General features: G+C 28.7%; 2 protein-coding genes across 2 annotated transcripts in view; one reads left to right on the top strand and one right to left on the bottom strand.

The window, feature by feature from the left end:
• The window catches only part of LOC126900197 (uncharacterized), a 359021-nt gene that overhangs the window by 290175 nt on the left and 44797 nt on the right, over positions 1-24049 (top strand). The gene's annotated exons all lie outside the window — the stretch shown is intronic.
• Positions 1-24049, bottom strand: part of LOC126900198 (uncharacterized) — a 66607-nt gene that overhangs the window by 10157 nt on the left and 32401 nt on the right. The window lies entirely within an intron of this gene.

The raw sequence follows: 24049 nt of genomic DNA, 5'->3' as shown, positions 1-24049 counted from the left end.
GCATTTTATCTTAAGAGTAATATGATCTGAAGTATTCGATTAGGTACTTCTAAAAATTACCAATAACAGTGTGTTTAAAAAATGTATATTTTGAAATCTGTACATAGTTATAGTTTTGATGTTTAACTTCTAGTCTTGGCAATATTGATAAAAATTGTTTACAGCTTATTAGTCCAAAAATAACACGAATTATACTACATAAATATATACAACAATTGAATACCTTAATTTTGTATTAATGGACTTTAAGTCAGATATATGATATTCAACTCGTTAGATTACTTTGACGCAATATACACTAGACGCTTTAATTGGTAATTAGTGGAAGCTTTAAATAAAAGCAGTCTCATCATTCCAGTTTATATATTATAGTACTATTAGAACATATTTTTGACCGGAAATTGAATTACTAAACATCGTCATGGACAGATCTACTTAGGCCCCATTAGCTAATTAACTGACATTAAATAAATATTATTTCAATAAGTATTTTAGCAACTATTTCAGAGTAATATAAAAAATGTTAGATATAATATAACAAAATTCATTATATATATATTTATATGTTAAACACAGTATTATTTATATTTTACAGAGTCCCACAGAGAATACTAAGAATAAAAAAGTTCCTACCTTCTTTTTTTCTGTTTAATATTCGACAGTTTCAAGAGGAGGCGTTCCTACTTAATACGCCCAAAATTTTAGCAATGTTTATTTATACATATGTTTAAATATATACTTACAGTATGATTGATTTGCACAAAAGCAAGTAGTAACCCTCGTAAAAAATACTGTAAGTAAATGAATACACAAATATAATACATTGTCATATCACAATCACAGGTTATTTTATAGACTTTATAGGTACTAGGTACGACAAATAATCGAAAAATTATGAACCTGCTTTCATTACAAATAAGAAATATGTTTTATTTTGAATGGAATAATAAAATATATTATGCATAAAATTTATTGTTATATTATGTAAATTTTTAGTTTCTACTTCAGTGTCATGGTATTGTATTGATTCAACAATTGACAGATTATTTTGGGTTGTTTTTAAACGTATGCATATCGTTATACCTTACAATAACAATTTCGACAGTTATTTCAAAAAATATACATATAAATGAAATTTATATTTTACTATTTTAGTATAAAAAATAGCTAAAAATTTTAATTTTCTATATTTATATATATATATATATATATTAATTACTTATTAATGAAATATTGCTGGTTGGAGCTGTAATAGTTACACTATACTAAGTAAAATGCATACTGATTTCGATAGTGTAAGATTACTTCTAGGATATACTCTTTATACAAATGATATTACATTTATAACAGCAAGTGTCTTTGTTTTTCAGAATCACAAAATTATGCAGAAACGGTCTGAATATTAATTCATTGTGTTTGTTGGTTTGGAAGACAATATTATTGTTCATAAATAGACGAATGCATGTAATAATTCAAATCGTAAGGAGTAAAAACAATTTCCCAAATAAAAACATTTTAATTCAACGAATCTAAGAATAATACTTCAGCATTTTTATTTTCGTTTTCGATATTGAAAAGTTAATTTAGTTTTATTCTCTAGGGTAAACGTAAGCTCAAAATTCCATTTATCAGTCGCAAGTAACCCAATTCACATTTTTATTTAGAAAAACACGTGTTACACGATAAGTATTGCAATGTGAATTCTTTATGGATGGAAAGTTCATAAAATGGATGTTTGGTTAAACCAACCATAAGTAAAAAGTGAGCATAAAGGTATATATAAAACTATAAGATTGTGTCAGTTGAAAGCTGTATTTTAAAGAAAATGTGGGCTTTTAAGTACAGAACATTTAGAGTGGCAGTTTATCACAAGACAAACTTATATTACCACTTACCTAATTCGTTTATTTCTACTTTTGATTGGTTTGTATACACATTATATAGTAGGTCGTATCGTTTGTTTCAAGAAAAACCTACTCAAATCCTCAAAAATAGAATAGGTGTGATCTCAAAGGATAAACAGGAATAAAACGTAGGTGTATCCAAGCACATAATAAATTAAATGTGTCAGGTCTTGTTAATACTCAACAATTTTTTATAGGTTTTAATTATGTTATTTGTTTATCACATTTTTCACATGAGACTTTGTCATCTACTTGAGTATCGATCCTTGATTCATAATTTATTGTAGTTTAATTTTTTCAGTTATCATTCATATTCACTGATTGGCGAAATTTGCTGATCAGTTGATCAAAAAAACACTGATTATTTTTTCTACTTTAAAATCTAGATCATTTACTGTAAATGTGTTACTCGACCATTGATTATTTTTAATACCAGTGTATATTTATAACAATAACGCTAATATTACAACGGATGGCAGTGTTCATCACATCGTAAATTGTTATGGACATTGTCGTCAATAATACAAAATATACCAGTGCCATCTCATGCTATTCATCTCCAGAGACCCATTAGATGAATCATTGTTTGTCCCTCAGCTATAGTCATCGTGAACCGGTGGACACATACAATGGTAAAAGATTTTTTTTGCAATTCGCTCGTCTAAACGGATGACACATTTGCAACGAAGGACGTATGCTTTACCACAACAGAAATTGTACAGATAACCGTTCTGTGATAGTATTTTTTTCAAGCGTATAAAAATGGGCGTTCTTCGGTCCAACAAACATTCTTTCCTATCGCCAACAGTCACATACCAGCCGAATATTATCATAGAAAACCAGTGAAGCTGAAAAGATGGGGAGGAGTATAATTTGCGAAGGGATGTTGAGCTGAGTTGATCGTTCGTAATGTTTACGACGACTTTTAATCGTCCCTTTTTATGAATGTCAATTGGTGTTAAATGGAATACATAAATTAAATTATCACTCTGGGGATCGAGACAGCTTATTTTTCTCGTGAGTAGAACGTAATTATTTTATCTAAATGGTTCAAGTTTTACAGAGTTCATGTTTGTTTTCACTTGTGTACTAATTATTTGACGTCGACCGTAACTATTATTAATAATCAAAATATTGAAAAATGTGACACCAAATTGTTTCATTGGACCAGTTTTTACTCTACACAGTAAATAATATATGAACTGAATAAATAAACCGACTTATAAAGACATAAAATAGAATTTCATTCAGTAGCTATCTTAGTATATACTTAATATACAAACGAGTTATACTTTATTACTCACTCGCTATTAAAGTTGTCCCAATATGATATGAATTAATTTTCATAAAAAATATTATATGATGTAGTTTTAACAGTAATATTATGTTTTATATTTTAAAATACCATAACTATTTTATAGCTACCTAAAAAAAGTGTAATATTTAAAAAATTATATTTTCAAAGGATAAAAAATTCATAATTTTATATTTTGTTTGTGGATATATTCGTTTTGTATAATTTTATTAGTACATTGAATAACTTTTTTTAAATAAATTTATTTTTGTGCATATATTTTATTTTAAAAGACATAAGTTAATTTTTTATATAGTACTATGAGTTATCCCATTAAAAAAGTCTCTAATATATTAAGCCATCTTCCTTTAATTATTGATAAACTAAAAATAATTTTTGGAATTAAAAGATAAGTAAATTTTTCATCGCACAAAAGTTTTTTCACTTATTTACATTATAAATAGTAAAAAATCTGTATTTTTAAGTAAAAGTAATTCAAAATTTGTTCATAATATTACAATTTAATGATGAAAGAATAATACTTCTTACAGCTTATATATAACTTTATGATATAATAAAACACCTTAATTATTTTAGTATATACACTTATACGTACCATTTTATACAAGGAGCTCTAAGGTTTAACGGCTATGTTAATAGCATTAGACACTTAAAGTACTATATCCAAATATACTTTTCAACACTTACAAGCAATTATTAGTTCATGATAAAATGTTATGTTGACGTTTACAAAATATATCAGAACTAAAATGTAACATTTTCTACATTAACTCATTAAATCGTAAACAATTTTAATAACTATTTTTATTAATTAAGTAATTTTCAAAATAGATATATAAAATAAAAAGGCTTTGCTATTAACTTTTTTAGCTAATTATATAAACGAATTCAATCCTTTAAAATTCATTAACGCTTGGTTACATGACATAAAGTCGTTAATTATGGTACCCGAAATAATTGCTAACCAATTTAAAAAGATTCTAAAGCAATATTTTAAATCGGTTTAAGTTGTCTGAAATCATTTATATTGTAAGGGTAGAAGACAGTTGACTAACGTAGCTATTAAATCTACGATTAAATATTGTGATACTTGTTTATTGCATCCTATTTAATTTGGGTAGTCTTCTGCATTTCTTTTATCAATTTTTATGGACAATGAAGTTATTAAACAGATATATTTGTTAACCCGTTTTTTTTAATGCGGTTATAAAGCAGAAATAATCATTTCAGTAATTTTTACATTGCATATTTTTAATATATCTATCTAAAGAGTTCAATAAACGAGAGAATAGTAAATGAAATACTGTTGTAAATTTATTAATACTCTGTAAATGCATAAAAATGAAATTCACTGTGGTAGACAAATCGTGAGAGGGACTGCATTATGCGTATATTATATGGTTTAGTGTAGATTCTATATGGAAAAAATACACCATACAATATGTGCTTAAGTTGCGTTAGCGGAGTGTGAGGGGTTAAAAAGAATTTTAGAAGCAGATGATGTATTGTGGTATGTTAGTAAAGCGGAAACCACGAGGTCCCGGACAAAACGACGGCACTAAACGTACGACATAAAAGGAGACGATTTTTTGATCCAAAATCGAGCAGATGACATAAACGTATAAGAATCATAGCTGCGGCAAAATCATGTGGAATAAAAAAATAATATCTATATATATATATATATATATATCATTTAAATTTCAAAAGGACAACAAAAACATTAGATGTCTTGTAATGATATGCTTCAAAACGGGACAACGCGATCGCGATAGGGTACGAAGGGAGCGCGTACCAAAAGATCTTCAAGAAATAGAAACCGATAAGGTTCCCGAAAGATCAAAGACTGAAACCACATAAAAGACTCGATAAGTTTTTTATCTAAAATATCGTGTGGTTTTTTCTTTTCCTTGAAAAACAACACGTTCTTACCACTAGACCTTTGCGGATAAACACACCCCTCCAAAATGACAATGTGTGGATGTGGGAGGGGTACTAATGAAATTGGAACTACGGTGTTTTTCTCAATGTTTGCGCTGGGTGTGTCACTAAAACAGCTACCCTGAGACCAGAATCAGCGTAGGGCGTTCGAAGGAGAGATGTCTAGCAAATAATATAATAAACACTTTTTTGATAATAGCCGCAACAAAGAAACTTGTTATGAGAGGCGTGAAAATCATTTTTACCTTTCAGACAGGGGACGTATAGTTTAGCTGAATAACGAAATACAATAACTACTATCACATTTAAGTCTTATTTTAGAACCTACATGTTAATGTATACATTTTTGTTTTACGTATAATCATGTTTAGCGTTCATAAAAATCATTGTCTCTTATTATGGCTCTATTTATGATCTTTTTTTTTTTTATGTAAAACTATTACAAATCTTGTCATACAGTATAATTATTAAACTTTATTGATAACTATTAGACTTAAGATATAAATATAAACATTTGTATGTCCTTATTGTTTTTTAAATTTCAAGTATATTCTCTTATATATAATCTTATGGTAGAATATTAATTTTTTAAAAGTAAAAATAAAACGAGGGATAATTTTGAGAAATCAGAGTTGGTTTACATAGATAAAGTAAATAACTCATCTAAAGTCCAATTTACTTAATCTTGTGGTTTTCGTGAGGTAAAAAGGTTACCCTTGAGGCTTTTGCTATGCTATTAATCACCACTTGGATCGCCTATGTGTGTGTTCAATTCACTGGCCTATCAAAAATCAGTCAATTAAACCCAAGAAATAGCGAGGCGGCCTCAAGTTAGCCACTTTGGCAAATGAGCAATGACTTCTGGGTATTAAGTGTGCGTGTTTTGTACAACCATGTTTAGCATGCATATTGTGTTATTATAAATAATGAGTACGCGGTGGACTTTAATACCATAATAATGATTACGGAGAGACACGTGGTGATAAAGAGCGGGATAAAAATATGATATTATTAAAAATTCGGTCCAGTAATCATCCAACAGTTTGTCTTGTAATTTATGGCGGTTTTCCCCTCATCAGCGTTGCGTGCAAGTGTGGTGAATTCGGAAATTAAACCTCGATGACAAAAGCCGAGAATTGTGGGGAGACCGACTGATGTTGCTCATACTCTTTTCGATGCCATCGCTATTGTATGCACAGCAACTGAGGACACCGATCAGATGCGAAACGGCGATAAACCCCCGGGCCCTGTTTCGCACGCATATCGGTACAATGAAGTCGTTTATCGGGCGGGTTTGTATTTTACTGTTCTCCTCAAAGGAGACAGACAAATATAAAGAGAAAGATAATCACTAGAAAACTGAGTAGTTGCAGTAGTTTATATATTGCGTGATATTTTGTATCTTAAAGTAAGGTCATTAGCATTGGATTATACAAATAATAATCAAGTAAAGATAGGGGTTGATAATAAACCTAAAACTTTGATAATAGTACTAAAGTAAATAAGATTATATAATTTAAAAGTTCTTTTTGAAAATCAAATGAAAGTAGAACAAACTTTACCCAAAACATTTTTCTTACCTAATAAGTTTTTAACATTATCTATTAAAAAAAAAAAAATACTCAATTACTTTTTCAAAATCCTATCAAAGTGTTTTTGTTGGAAATAACATTATAACCTCGAATTAAATAAAAGTCAAGCAGATTATTATTTATTTTAACTTATATTTAAGTATTTAAATATTTATAACAAAGCAGTTATTAAAATTTAAACTAGTAAAAATTTTTATTTAAAATAATCATGTCATATAGATATGTATATAATCAAAGAACTTTTTTGATAACGGGAATAATTTTAAGAATATTCTTCTATAGATTATTACAAAAGAATTTATTCTTTAAATAGAAATAGAATCAAATAATCTCTTTAAAAGTATTTAAACAAACATAAGAACGATTTAAAATGATGAATATTGAATATCTATGAAAATTAATAAAATATACGAGAATAATCCTTTATTTGGTAAATAGTCGCAAAATAACAAATATATCAAAAAAATTTTAAAAAACATTTGAGTCAAAAATCATTGAATAGCTTCTTATTGATTTTGAACATCTATGGTTTTTTAATGTTTTATTTGTTGTTTAAATAATAACCAACACAAAAAAAATACTTTAGTGTACATGGAATCAATGAAAAGACCTCTATACTTAACGTAAACGGTCTGAATTTTAAAATCAAATATCAATTTGGTTACATCTAAATATAACTCTAAAGCGTTTGTTAACTGATAAACATAAAACTGGATAAATGATTACCTTTTATTCGAAGTAAACTTTATCTCCAACTTTGTTTGATCAAGTTTTCTGAAAATAAACAGATAAATTTGGAAGTAACCAATGATGACCCATTCAGGATCTTTTTACAATAATGTAAATGTAGTCCAAATAAGTTAAAAAATGAAGTTTAATTTTAAATAATCCCATTTTTATTTGATGTTTTCTACAGTGTGTGAATATAAATATATAACATCTATGGATTATTTTGTTACTGTCATTAAATAATTTGAAAATAAGTATAAAAAAATAATTTCATTAGGTAACATCTGTTGTTAAATTAAAATTAATGAAATTATTTCAACGTCATAAACCTTTTAAAAATCAATTAAATTTAGTAAATAATAATTCATAAAAAAACTCAAAAACTTTATTTCAAGAAAATATTATATATATATATATATATACTGTTAAATCTAATAATATTTAAAACAACGATGTAAATTGAGATATAACATTTTGTTAATTGTTTTTAGAAATTACTTATGAAACCATTTGTAACAAAAAGAGTTTTACAATAAGTATACTTATAAAAATTTTTATTGTTTGAATAAAAATATTTCTTTTTATAATAATATAAATCTTTATAGTTAAATTTTCAGTTTTCATAATAAATTATTATTAGTTTTTTCTGTAATAATATAATTAAGAAACGTTATAAAATCTATTAACAGACATTTTGTATGTACTGAAATAAATGAAAATCACAACTTTTAAATTAAACGCTCTGAGTTTTGCATAAATTTAACAATTAGGTGTAATAATTACTCATTGTTATTACAAATTTTATTGGACAAATATTGAATGGCCATAATTCTAGAAATTTAAAATTGAACTAACAAGATGATATAGTTAATAAATATAGTAATACATAAATTCACAATAAATTTGGTGTCAATCTTTTCATACCATTTTTCTTTTTATTTGATCTAATAATACTATTGATTTTATTTAATTACAAATTTTAAATAGTAAAATTAAATAAAGATGTCGATTATAAATGACAATAATTAACATAACTTGTCCTAGCTGATGAAAATCAAGTATACAAAAAATGAGAAATAGAGGCTATTATTTTTAAACACATACATGTTTTTTAACTTGAGTATAAATTTATTCTTATCAATATAACTTATTCTTATAAGTTATAAGTTAAAAAGTAATTTATAAATGTTAACTTATTTAATTAACTACGAATGCTTGCAATTTAGCACAAGTAAAAAATATTCATATTTTCAAAACAGCAGCCTTAGGGCTGTGTGAATTTTAAGTTTTATTTGTATTTCGTTTGAAATGAAAAAAGTTATGTGAAACTTCATAAGTGTGTTATTATGAAGAACTTTTTCATTGGAAATTCGAAAAGAAATCAAAGATTCTGATGAAAGTTCGAACGTTTGAAATTCGATAGTTTTAAAGTTTTTTATGCAATATTATCCTACCAAATGGACCAAACAGCTTTTATTATTGTACTCCAGGCAATCCATAAACGGGGAAACCTCTTGAATTGGAGCCAATACAGCGAATATTGGTGATAAAATTGAAAAACTTAGATTGATTTGTTACAACGTCTAGAGTTCCGATTGCGTTATCTGAATTATATTTTCAAGCAAAATGCAAACTACTCTCCAACGAACGTTAACCATGCGGCTGCTTGAGTTGAATTTAAGAGAAGCATAAGTATGATAAAGTTATAGATTAACTATTATTGTTATATTGTAGAAACAATAGTATCTACCGAGAAATCGACAGCCTATATGAAATCGGGATCACTACTACCACCCCATCGATTATTTTATGCAAGTGACCGCATTCTATGACCCTGAAAAACGTGCTTAGACAATACATTTTGTGCTCTGCTGCGTGTCTATTGCCATTACTGTCATATAATAATATTATCAGATTGGACGACCACAGTTGGGATCGCTCATAAAAAAAATAAAGAACGCCAACATGGTTTTTGTCAATTGCGTCGCTTAACGGGATAATCACACGGCAAATTTGCATATTGTAACAATAGAGTTCCAGTTTTAAATTTCTAAATTTCTCTTAAGTTCTACGTACTGCTCAAATAGTTTTTTGGTGACTATATTACTACTCATTCATTGTAAATAGACATAGTATCAGCAACGTTTTGATTCCAATAAGAGTTAGCTGAAATTTTCCGTTGGTTTAAGTATTTATTTCACACATCTCATTAGAAAAATACTTCTAAAAAGTGCTATTTTATTGGTAATTATCATTGAAGATATTTGAGCAAACCTGTGTTAGACTTGGTTTAAGAGTTATATTTATTTTAAATGAAAAAAAATTCGATTATTTTATGTGTTAAAACTATTTTGTTTATGCTATGATTAATTTTTATTTGACTTATTAATTATAATACAATTATTTTTTTATTCTGTTTTCTTTATTAAATTTTCTTCGAAATAAACTAAAAATTTCAATACTTTTGCATTAGAATTTGATTTTTATCACCGAAATGACCGCGTAGAATGTATAACAAAAATTTGAATTAAAATTTCGTACAATTTTTTATTCAAATTTTCTAAGACTAATAACACGGTCATTAAAATAAGATAAGTTACTGTTCAGTATTATTTATGGTTTTTATAATTTACAATTTGTAGTATCCATATCATGTTAACGTGATACAAAACTGTATACTGTGAGCAGCATCGCACAAATGGAAATAACGGACACATAACATACGTCACAGAACAAATAGGACTGTACAAAAAAAAATACCCAACCGTCGAAAAATATCGTTTTACCCTGACACACTAAGGGTTAATTATTGCGACATTTTTACGTTTCATTAATCAGTTTTGAACGCTTAACTCTCGACTATGGCATCGATAATGCCGTGGAAAAAAATATAGTTTCCGTATTGATACACTGAATAAGCTCATAAAACTTAACATTGATCGATGAGTACCGGAAGTTTGATTAACACAGTTAAATTGAAAATATTCGAGTAGTTATGGCCTTTTTTTTTTTTTTAGGTATCATGAAATAGTTACAGATGTAGCATACATCGTAGAATTGTAATAAATGTAAAATTTTATCAGACAGCTTTAAATAATAACTAATGATTTGTAGTACGTATTAAACTTGATAGAATGATTGAGTCAAATATCACAACCCGTGTTAGTAAAACATGAGTTCGGAAAGTATCCACAAAATATATTATACAAATATAACTTATATGTTTACACATATAAATAGGTGGCGTTTGGTCAAGATTTCATTTTGTGTATAGTTACTATATTTTAACGATATTAAAATCTACTTTGATTATAATCTAAGGTATAATATAATTATTAATAAAGCTCATAATTTTAAATACCAGATTGTTGTTTTTCTAGCACCTGCTGAAAGCATTGCATTCATAACCTACATTCATATTAATAGACTTTCTTTCATAATTAGGTCAAAAACATAAGTCTTGAAGTATTAACTTCTCTATTTCATTTTATGTAACACTTGTTTAATTCTACTCCAAATCTTTAGAAGCATTAAATAAAAAGGGTAAGAGAATATAATAAATTGATGGCAAAATGTGTGTAACTTAAAGTAATAGTAGGCACAGATAATTCGAGATGTATAAATTGGGCTACCCTGATGCCATTAAAAATTCAGTACGTGGTACGTCGTCGAAATCTAGATATTCCACTTATGCTCAGGTATTTTTACGATTATCCAGCCTAAACGTTGTCGAGAGGATTAAAAAATAACAAATATTTAGAACGGCAGCTGTTGCAATAACATTTTAAAGAAAACACTAGGACCTAAACAAACAGTGGCGTACGAGTAGTAACAGGAAGTGTGCGTATTGTTGAGAAATGTTAGTTAATTCAAAAACACGAAGTTGTTCCTAAAGGACGGGAATCGATGTACGTGCTAATTATTCATACGCAGTACTTAATGCGCTCTTTGGCTATGTGAATGTGTTTATTTATCTATAATTTTGCACTGCGTGAACCATCCACCTGTGTCTTTACCGGTATACACACACGTTTGCGCATGAAATTTTATACGACTATATATTGTAAATTTGTCTTATACTGATTGATGTAAACTGTATAATCTCATGTTGTGGCAAAATGTGTGACCTCATGTATTACTGACAGTGAGATTCCACATAATCACGGCTCAAAGGTACCACAACAGGAAAGGTAAAAAAAATAAGTAGATTTTATTCTTGATTGTATGGAAAAGAAAAAAACGTATAAATGCAAACATGAAATCACTTTAACATTTCTATGCTAATGTAAAAGAGGTTACCGTTCTTATTTGGCTTTTAAGTTTATTCAATTTGATTCTAATCGATTCAATATTTGCACGCAACAATAAGTCGACGAAATATTTCGTCCCGTTCATAAAATGAATTACTTTTGAGTAAAAATTGTTTTTTTATTTGATAAAATATAAGACATCATTGCACATTTATATAAATCAAATAGTTCATCAAACACACTGTTTTTTGTTATTAACACTAGAAAAACCTAATGCTTATAAGAACTTTCTCAACTGAAGTAAGACTCAGTTGTATTCTAACAAAAAAATTGTTATTGAAATCTATTAAAAAAATGTATTTTTACGCTACTACAACAATAAGTAAACACTATAAATGAGCTGGTTATGTTGTGCGAGGTCAAAAATCAAAAACCTAGTGAAATGGTAAGACTATAATGATTTTGGGTAAAAACACAGTCTCTGTAAATTGCATGTACTGCAACTTATTATAAACAAAAGTGTTCCAGAATTTTTTTCAAGTACTGAGATCTTTTAATATGAAGAACGTGAAAAATATTGAAATATACTGGCAGATGGTGTTTATTATATTACATTATATAATAGAATTTAAAATATAATAAATACTATAGCTGTACCTACAGATTAGAGACGATAGTGTCTTTGTTAGTGTATAAATGGGTAAACCGACTGTGGTTTTACTCGACCAACAATCAATTTCTATTGGTTTTGTACCAATATGTAAATGTAACCTGCAATTAATTGTGCATAATAACATTTGTAGAACTTTCGATACGTTATTTTAAAATTATTCTCATTTTGACAAAAAGTACGTTCTCATAAAATATAGACCGAGGGAATAGCACGGATATAACTATTTTTATTATTTCTTATTTTATAAACTAGTTAAATATATATATATATATATTGCCATTAATAAATGTAAAGTCTACACCCCTTGAGTTATAAGATATGGTGCTAAAGAGTATATTAATAGCTAATAAATCAGTACATAGACGTAATAAAAAAAAACCCCAAAAATATAAAACATTAATTTTTCATATTTAATCATAATTAATTTATGACGAGTAATTCTTTCATTTACCGAAGGCTTTTTTTAAAAAAAAATATATATATTGTTTAAGAATAAAAAGATTGAAAATGTGATTAAATATAGACTTAATAAATTATAAATTCTTTAGATAATTTTTGTATAATTAAGCTCTATATAAATGAATTTTTATTTTTCAAAATTATAAAAAAAAGCATCAAGCTTAAAATTTTATTATTGTTGTCTTGTACCTATCATTTTTTTGATTGATCGCAAAATATGATGATTAGACATATTGCAATGTGTTTGGCAAGCAGAAAATTAGAAAGAGTGTGCATCTGGATATATATATATATAAAAAAAAAAACAAGAGATTAAACGCTAAAAACTATACGCTCATCAAGCATCTGTTGTCCCTTTTCGATTAACCCATTAGGAGATTTAATGGCTCTTTAAGCATCTAATCTAACCCATTGCAAACACTGCTAGGATCATCTAGGCGCAGGTAGTCGGTTCAACAATGACCGCCATAGAGAGATTCATTTGATCGATTAAATTTCTGTTTTTAAGTATTAATTTTGCTCACTTAAGTGGATGGGGTACAAATACGTTTGCATAATAACAATATGGTTATTTACTACGACGTAAATTACATAGCGTACGGTATTTATGGTTATTGGGTAGATTGGAGACGTTTTTGTCGGAAAACTTTGCCGCGGTAGACAAAAGAACCGTTTGGGTATTTACCGTGTATACCGCGCCCCTGAACAGTTTTATATGGTTTCTAAATGCATGGTTTTTTCTACCCCGAAACGATGTGCTCTGTTCGAATTTTTATGGAAATAAAATATTCCATACCGTGCAGGTAACCCTCATCAAAATGAAAAAAAAGCCTACTGAGTAATTTATTATTTAATATTATTATACAACGATAAAATCAAATGTAGGTATTTCTATCCATACGTTTAATGGGCAAATTTTGAATTCATTACGACGATATTACATTTAATATTATACATAAATAAAATATAAGTCAAACTAGTTTAAAAAAAAGTTTAGGTTATAATATTGTTTATGATTTGAGAGTTAAAAATAATAATAAAATAACGATCATCATGATTGGTGTGTTTCTGTCAGATAATATAATTTTTATTTATAAAATCAATAGACAAGATTTTTTCTAGATCCTTTTTACCAGCATAAGCTAGAATTTAAAAAATGTAAGATACTATTTTTAATAAAATAGAAATCAACTTAAGATTATTATTTATTTTCATGAAATGAATTTACACGGCGATAAAAAAATTATTAGAAATAACCACACCGTAGTGAGTGAATTAAATTATAAATTCGTGGACAGTCTCCTACAGTTAAAACTTAAGTAAAACGTCGACTGCATAGTTTAGACTAAGTATTTATGGGGAATGTAGTTTTAATTAGCCAATACAATTAACACACCGATGAACTTTTATATGGATTTGAAATGTTAGAAATTTTGAATTTCCAATATTCGTTTAAATGAATAACTTCAAAATACTAACTTTGATGTATCTTAGTTAATTGCACGTTTATTTAGTAAACGCTTTAAACAATTAAACCGGAGCCCGTTATATTAACGAATCTTTATTGGTTCTAATGAAAATAGATGAACTAACACTTGGTTTCAATGCGTGTTAATAGAAAATTATTTAAAACATTTGCTAATTGTTGTTTCTTTTGACCTTTTACGAGCTGCGTCCAACTTAATGACGCCTATAGTGAATTTACATGGCAGAATTGAACGCGGATCGAGTTGTTGGTTTTCCGGGGGCGATGCACTCCGAAAAAGCCTCGTATTATGGCGGGCGCATATCCCAAAACCAGTTGTCTACCCGCCGAACCGATTAAATGCGTATGCGCATAATGTAAATTATACTTTTTACCTAATACTATTCCGACTGTGTGCGTACGTATTTGATTTCTAAATAAAACCGATTACGTGCCATCGGAGCGACTCGCTTTATTATTATTTTATCATTAGATATTACATCATAGATCGATCCAGTCAGACAAACCGATCAGTAATCGATTCGACCGACCCACACACTCTTAGTGTATTACTACGAAAAATTATACTTGGTCGTCGTATGCATCTCTGATGGCTTTTCAAAACGCTACTGCTCGTCAAACGACCGTTATACTTATTACTTATATACACATTATATGAGTTTAAACGGTATACGCCATCGCGTTACACATAACGCCGCACTCTCCGTAGGTACCAGCCCAATGATAGATTACTCGTTAAAATCGTTGTTACAAGTAGAGTGCAGTAGTCCTAATAACACAGTAGGTTGTATTCATTAGATTTAATTATTGTGCACATCGATGAATACAGACACGGTGATTTTTTTATCGGTGGAACATTCTGTAATCCTCGTGGTTAAAGTGGACTTTAAATGAAAACCAACACAAATAGAATTTTAGTTTGTAGCATTGAAAGAAACGTACTACTATGTTACCAAACGTGGAATTCGAAGAATATTTCGTATTCTACAAAATATTACATAAGAAAACAAAATACCTGATGTGGTTAAATTTTGTTCATTATGAAACAATTGAAGCAACTTAAGAGCACGGATCGTTAAGTGTTTACTCTATTGTATAATGTGACATAGAAAAGTTTTGAAATGCGTTCATAATGCACTAAATAAACATCTATAAACTGTTTAGTTTTTTTAGTACAGTGCTACAATAACACAACATCTTCGAACTTTATCGTACATACATGCGCGTGCATACTCGAATCTTTGAAATATATGTACTTAGGCAAATGAGACAAACCCAGACATTGTTAAAAAAATTAAAAACTTCATTCTACGAGTTCTAAAGACAAGCAACAAATGGTACCCACTTGATAGGGCAATGTTTCTAAAACAATTCGCGTTCGTACTCTGATGTTTGCTAAATCTCAGGGTAATAAGGGGAAATAATTTCGATCGTTTCATAACTAAACCTCACCATTGTTTTGACGACCAATGTCTCTTGAGGTCGTGACTGTATAATAATGAATGCCGCATGATAAATCAAATGCATAAAGTCTCGGGACAAATAAAAATGGAGGCGACACGTTGGAAAAAAAGTTTTAACTTATAATAATAATAATTGTATACATATATGCCAGGCTGTTTGTGGAGAACAATGCCAAGGAAAAATTCTTTTAGTACTAAACAAATAGGGATCTTCAGCTCTAAACAATGGACATCTACCTACCATTGATTTTTCTACAAAGAAGCGACTTACAAGAATAATACTTTATTCGATTAAATAAACGAAAAGTTTTAAACAACTGGTAAACGATACGTTCATTGGGCATTTTTTTTTTTCAAAGTTTTTGGCAATCTATTAGGAATATTTGATATCGATTAGTATGATGATAACTCTCGTTGGCGTTTTCGTAAGAAAATAAAAACAAATTTAGCATAACAATAACTGGAAAAACAACGATAAAAATAATAATTGCATCTGGAATTAATAATTGACTAAGACACAATGACATCTTAGGCGGCCACTCGAATGTGTCGAAAAAATGTCGTCGTATTGCGTTTAATGTCGTACTTCAAGTAACAAGTGGTATAATACAATTATTCCAACGCTTTAGTTTTGTATTGTATGCGTTACTGCATTACGTATACTTTTCCATCCACAGCTTTTCTAATCCAACAATGAAACCGCATTTTCGTTATTGTAACGAACATTTACCCACGCCAAGAAGAATGAATTTCTTGTGGTCATCTCCTACGCTTCTCGCCCTTGAGTGCACGCACACACAATCCATACCGTTCTCGTCACTGCGGCATAATGCTTCAGCAAAGTAGGCGCCAAGTCACATGTATTTTATTTAAAAGAAAAACGAGAACGATTCACATATTTTATCTACAACACGATACAAATTACAAGTGATGAAGTCTCTTCAATTATTGTTCGGTTTGTTATACAAAAACAGTTAAAACTAAGTGAATAGGTTATATGTAAGCGTTATAATTTGTACGAGTCCTAGACCTAATAAAACGATATAACTATAGAACGTACTAAAAACTGCGGACAAAAGATCATTTTTGAAAACTAACCCGATGAAGAGAAAGCCGTTTGTCAACGTTCAGTTTTTTGCACGTATATATCCTGGAATTCAATGCACAATTCGAGTCTCTACTATGTCCTTCGAATGAAATGTCTTAAGCGTCCATACGACTACAAACGTTCACACATACATCAATAACGCTATTGTTTGATCCCATCAACTTGAGGTCACCTTTTTATTGGACGACTACAATATTCCAATTTATTTTCTCTATAACAACCGCCACTACGGTTCGCTCGCATTATGCGTGTAAGATTTTCCGGATACGTTAGTCGGTCCGACACGCGCACTTGTAATAACAATTATCTTACCGCTACTGTAGTCCGACTGGCGTCGTACAACTACCCGTTTTTCATTTCGAAAACGTTTTCTTATCTCATATCTTTTTTCAAATCTACTCTCTACGACGTTCCTAACCGAGTTATCTACTCGATGCCGTCACTAATCCATGCGGCATTTTCTCAAAGAACCTACTAGTGTGTTATCCCGAGTTCTCATCGAGAAACTCCGTATAAATCAATCAATCTAACCCTTTGCGACATAGTTTGACTGTAAGTAATTTAATTACAGTTTTACTCCAAGTATAAAATAATTTTATTAAATTTACGGTATATTCAATCTATGCGATTAACTTGTTTACATTTATAATGAATGTTTATGATGGGAGCCATAGAAGAAATTTCCAAAAAATAACAAAAGTATGTTAATTTATCGATTAAGTATTCAAACTTCAATAATCATTAATTGTCTTACGGGTTAACTATGACTTACAACAATTGTCGAGGGTAATTTAAAAGCCTGAATTTGTCCACATCGCTTTTAATGTTATAACTGCAAACCTAATAAAAAATATATTTTATTGTTTACATGTCATACGTACAAGTACATTCATTTGTATATAAATATACTACTGTTACTTGTTGCTTTATTAGTTTAAAAAGTGATAACACAGGACCAAATAGTTCTGGTTGGAATATTTTATACGTGTTTTGAAATAATTACCATTCTATAAAACTATTTCAACACGATTTCGAGGAAATGTTGTATGTTTCTTTTAGTTTGTAACAATTTTACTTAAATGAAGTTTTTACATAAATAATTTAACGGAATTAAATTGTATTGTAGGGTTGCCAACTTTTTGCTGAAAAAATCGATTATTTAATGTATAATTTATTTACTCTACTTTACAATCTAACGAAGGAGCAGTTTGAATCCTACATGAATTGCTTTAGTTTATTCAAGTTCTCCTGTGGTTCTATGCGAAAAAAAAAAAATAATAATTTTTTATAACATTCATGTCAGTGATTTTGCATGGTTGAGTAACGCACAAAATAATAATTTCATTACAAAATTTATTTGAACATTACTTATGCTTACTTACGCATGTAAACTTTGTAGGATGCATTACTTGGGCTACAGCATTAAAATTAGAAATTGGATTTCCCCTACAGATAACGATAAATGTCAAATGGAATTATTGTTCGTAGACAGTGCGTGTCTCTTGAGCTGCCGTGGCCACACGCATTAGAGCGCGGGGGTCGTTACTCACCACCGTTACTCAATTGTTGTGTCTCTCTCTTTGCGTATGTGTGCGAGTTGAAATTTTTATAAATATATGTTTATCTTATATATGTATACCGCCACTGCCGTTTCAAAGACTTGGTCTTGGTCATTATAAGAGGCGGAGGCCGTTTTATGATTACCGATGGAACATAAAATTTGCCGTCTGCGGAGGGTCAAGAGGCGACTTGTCAAACCAGCGGACATACTGCAAATTGTTTTTTCCGATACTTGCACTGCTCGATTATAATATTACCTGAAAAGCTTAAGTAGAGAATAATGATAATTCTTGAACGTTAAAATTATGCTTCTTTATTATGATAACTAAATTTTTTTTTTGTATTCAAAAATTGAATAAAAATTATATTGAATTAAGATTTAAACATTTATCAATTGAAAATTTAATATTACTTTGGTTTAAACTCGAATGATTTTTTATATAAAATATTTTATTATTGATGAAAGGGAAATTTGAAAAGAGCTGAAATTATAAAGACCTTAGTATTAATATTTTCAAGTATCAATATTTGTACACATTGTGATGTTTATAACTACTGAATACGTTCATTAATTAAAAATGTTCACACGATTTTAAATTAAATTTCTTATTTTTATTCTTACTTTTATGTTTAAAAAGTCATTTAAGTGTTTTAAATTTATTTCGATGTCACATTAAAACTGTTTTCTAACTATTATATTTATTTTATTGGCAATATAACGGTGATTTATTGTGCATACCATCGTTTATTGGGTTCAGTTGGTAACAATTAAATATTTTAACTATTGTAGAAATACAACTCGAAAAATACATATCTTTTTTGACTATACTTTGTTTGGTCATTTTTTAATAGTTTATTGTTCTAAGACAGCCGTCAATGTTTACGCGCATAATTTAGCGTGTAATAAAAGACGACGGATATGAAATTAGGCAATGTATCCAAGAACGTTACTACTTAAACATTTTAAACAAAACATATAATTTCACCAGATTGTTTTGAAGTTTACATTACCTCATAATTTTGAACAAGTTCAAAAATTAGTTATGTAAAAGAACATTTACTTTTTAGATGCCAATATAATTCAGTTAAAAAGAGCATAAACACTATTAAACCCTATAAATCTGAAAACCAAATGAATGTAAAACTCTTCGCGGAACTCTGTTTGATCTAATATAAGATAAGGATTTGACCTATAAGAACTCTGCTGATTCAGCCGAATAAAAAGTAGATCATTGTGTGCACAAAGTACGCATTAAAGACAGAATTGCAATATTGCAGAAAATACCTTTACGGTAAATTCGATTTCGTCCTTATTACATGCATAACATGACCACAATGCCGGCGCTTATCACTTGTTCGCAAAATCCTGTACTAATCCGGAGATAGTAGAAACGACCCGAGCAAAACAACAACAATTATCGCGATAGGATTAAAAGCATTGGGCTTAGAGAGTAGGGAGGGTGACCGGTATGCATACGTATGACCCTTTAGTGCCGGATAGTCGTATTTAACCTGCGACTTACCCGCAAAGAATGTAATCTGTATGTTAATGATACGCGCGACCCACATGATCATTGCCGGTCTCCCTTTGCCTCTTCATTCACACACCATAATAATATTATATTCGGACTTTTTCGGTTGCCTGCAGGCAACCTTAAGCTGCGTCTCCTTAAATAACATCTACACAGCTGTTACCAGTTCTCCCGTACCATACTAAATAAATTATTATGATATTAAAGAAAAAAAATTTCTAATTATTTTTTCTTCTTGACGTATCACAGTTTCCTGAAGGGCTCCGGACATATTATTAATGAACGGTCACGATTTTTCTTATTTGTATACTTTAGAGCGCCGACGCCAACGAATTAACGTCGTCGTTTAGTTAAAGAGTGACCGCGGCGGCTGCGGTGTTTTTTATATATTAATAATAAATAGACGTGACAGTCGTTATTTATGGAATACACAAATATGAACGAAGAACGAAAATGAAAAAAATATCCGAGACATTACATTATCGAAAGAGTATCGTAAGGTTTTGTTTTTAATCGAATAGTCTTTAATGATTAATAACCGTTTAGGCAAACGACCGTACACGAGAGCGATATGTTTTTTTATCGCAGTCATTTGACCATTTATCAGCTTAAGTAACCGATTGGAAATAAATATTAGTGCTGAAAACTGAGGTATCAATGCTTTAAAATGCTTATTTTGTAATAATGTGTTAAGTGTTATTATCTTTGCACAGCTTGCATCTTGGTTCAAAAGCGACGTATTTTCTCACCGCATAGTACTTAACGGTAACTATTATTACTATAAACTCTTAGTATATATTAGTTATATAATTATAGCTTAAAAACAAGTACCAAACCAAGTAATATAGAACGATTACTTCTAATGTTTAATATCAGCACTTGATTATAAATTTCGTAATCGTTTTGTGTTCAACTACATAATTATTTTACTTAAATGCTTCATTACCATTTATGGCAGATTATTTACAATTATTTATACATACTTCTAGCAACTGCCATTAGGAAGAATATCACTAACAATTGTTTTTTGGCATTCCATACATACCGATATCAAAAGTTTAAGAACTTGTTTTAATCATGTATCTTGAGCATTATAAATATATATACGTATTTAAATATTTTTATAGTTTTTATAGCATATTGTAGGTAAATTAATGTTTTCAAATAATGTATGAATACAAATTTACCTTGCCATAATGATTTCATTGGAATTATAACTTTAAAATACTTAATTTTTCGGCGTTTGTTAAAAAAACGTAAACCATCTTCAAGCATATTTTAACTAATTAGTTGAGATATGCAGCTTAAGCTGTATATTTTGGATTAGTCATGACTAATTTCTTTTTTATGCTATCAAACAATACAACATAACAAACTAAGTTCAAGTATATTTGTAATATGTTTAATATTTCAAATGTACCTTGTGGATTTAACAAACCAATTATCGGACATTCACAATTCACTATAATTACTGGAAAAAATTCATATTACTAAAAAAAAACGTTTTAAAACAAACAAAACCTCATTGATAATTTAGGCATTTTTTTAACATAAAGAATACTTAACGATATATTAGCATAGAATATTTATTTAATTCGTCATAACTAAATATTATTGGAGAAATTATTTTATCAAAAGTTAATATCGATTTTAATTTTATAAATCAAACAAGAAGTACGAGGTATAGTTTTCAATTTAATAAAATGAATAAAAGTAAATGTTTGTAGATAAATATTTGTTGATATGTCTGTTAAAAATCATAATATTTCAACATCACATGGATGATACAAAAACTAATGTAAACACAAAAATGTATAATATCGATGACGTGCATAAAAAAGTTAAAACCAAATGCTAAAATTGTTATTTTATTATCAAAGTCATAAAAAAACTCACTAAAAAAAATATATGGAAAATTTTGATAAGCTGTAATTACTACAATAGGCAAATATTTAAAATTACACTTGTAATAGTAAGTTAACTAATTTATAAATTATAAGTTATCGAAAAAATAAAAAAACTTTTGAAATATTGAATAAAATAAATCTAATATTTCCTTGTATCTGTTAATCGTCTATGTGAATAAGTTCCGTACTAGCTGACATTAACACGTCATATGATAGTAATATAAATGAATGTTTACCAAGAAAGTTGAAGTGCAAGAAGTCAGAATCATTTCCAAAGACGTGATTATGGTCATAATCTGCGGAAAAGGACGGACCAAACTGATTCCGTCTGCGACATTTCCTTTCTATAAGAGATGTAACAACAATGAGTGCTATTAATGTCATTATGTGCTCAACACAAGTAAAGAGTACAAAAAAAGTTTACAAACAGCAAAAATATCTCATGCCCAGTGCATTCAGCGTATAAATAATACTCCTTAATAGTTTAATGTTTCTGACGGACCAACAAGATGACCAATAACGAGATCTGAGTGTGTATGTAATTGGAAACGGTTATGAAGGTTTAATTGCAATATGTCCGTTAGCCTACGCCACATTCCTTTTGACGGTATTCGCCATGCAGTTTCCATTATTATATTTTTCCATGTATTTCCATCGATGTTTAGCTGTTATCCGTCTACATACGACGTACAAGTCGTCTGAGATGTAAAGACGAGGACAAAAAAAGATACTTAATTATATTTTTTTAATCTTTCATTGAGTTATATTGGAATGTGTTGAATATTATTCAATATATTTATCAATTTTACTAGTATTTAGTATCGGAAAACCAGTTAACTTCGAATGAAAAGAAAAGTTAAGTCATTATTATTTTTCAATAAACCTTATTACCCGTCATAAGTATATTTTTACATTGTTTTTTAACTTTTATATTTACGTTTTCATGTTGCTTTGTAGAACTTTTCAATGTTGTGAGCAATAATATAGTAATGTAAACTGTCCGATTGACTTAATAGATGCTTTGTGCGGAAACAAAAACTGACTCGTAGGCAGTTGACTTTATGTCAAAGGAGAAGTAGTGGCCTACTGTAAACTACGCAATGATCGATTACAGATTGATGCAAACGTCGGCCTGAGCACATCAAAGCTAATGCGTGTGGTTTCCCACGTTCATTTCAGCTCCGAAGTGGCCAATCGTTAATCTTAAACTCGAGGTTATTTTTTAAGACAATGTTAAATTTACATGTTTTTTTTTTTAATTTATTCAGTGCTTTTTTTTATACTGTCTTTTAGAATATTTTAGACTTAAAATGCAATCAATTAAAGCAATTTTGAGTTACAGCATAATTTTTTTTAGTAGTCATAGCTCACAAAATTTTGAGTCATTACTCCAATCAAATATTTTATTATAAACCAAAACAGAAAATTTATTTTACTTATAAACTTGTGTCTTTTAATAAAATAAAGTTTTGACTAATTTTGTATTTGTGAAATTTTTATATGTATACCATAGATTATCATCCTGGTATAATAATTTAAATAGTATAGTTATCAAATAAATTTTTAGATGGTTGTGATAAACAAAAACGCTTAGGTGTAAAAACAACTCTTGTAAACGTGATAAAGTGCTAAAACAAATTTTACTATTCTGTTTTAATATGTTAATGGAAAATTAACAAAAATTTCTGAAGTTTTCATTGTTAAACGTTTATTACTCTTTAAAAAAAATGTATAACTTCCGTGCAATCATAATTTTAGATTTAACTATATATTTGACATGAAAACATTTTTTACGAATAAATTATGCAACTTAAATTAATATAAAGTCATTAAAATTTAAATACTTATTAAAAGTAGGAATAAATAATGTAAATATATTACATACAATAGTAGTACTTTTAAATATTATTACTTATTAAATTTCAATAAATGTTCTCTATCAGCATATGACTTTAGAAAAATATCTACAGAAGACATTAATACAATCTTTGTATATTATGTATAGTCAAATTTACAATCCTCATTATATACAGTTTAATCTTGTCGATAGGTGTGGCTTTACAATGAAAGGCTATTGTAGAAGGGAAATAGGTTTAAATGCGCAATTATGTTCACGCAATTTGACAATAT

Source organism: Daktulosphaira vitifoliae, unplaced genomic scaffold, assembly GCF_025091365.1.
Source record: "Daktulosphaira vitifoliae isolate Bord-2020 unplaced genomic scaffold, ASM2509136v1 Scaffold_3, whole genome shotgun sequence".
Classification (NCBI taxonomy): Eukaryota; Metazoa; Arthropoda; class Insecta; order Hemiptera; family Phylloxeridae; genus Daktulosphaira; species Daktulosphaira vitifoliae.
This window is presented reverse-complemented; position numbering and strand designations above follow the sequence as displayed.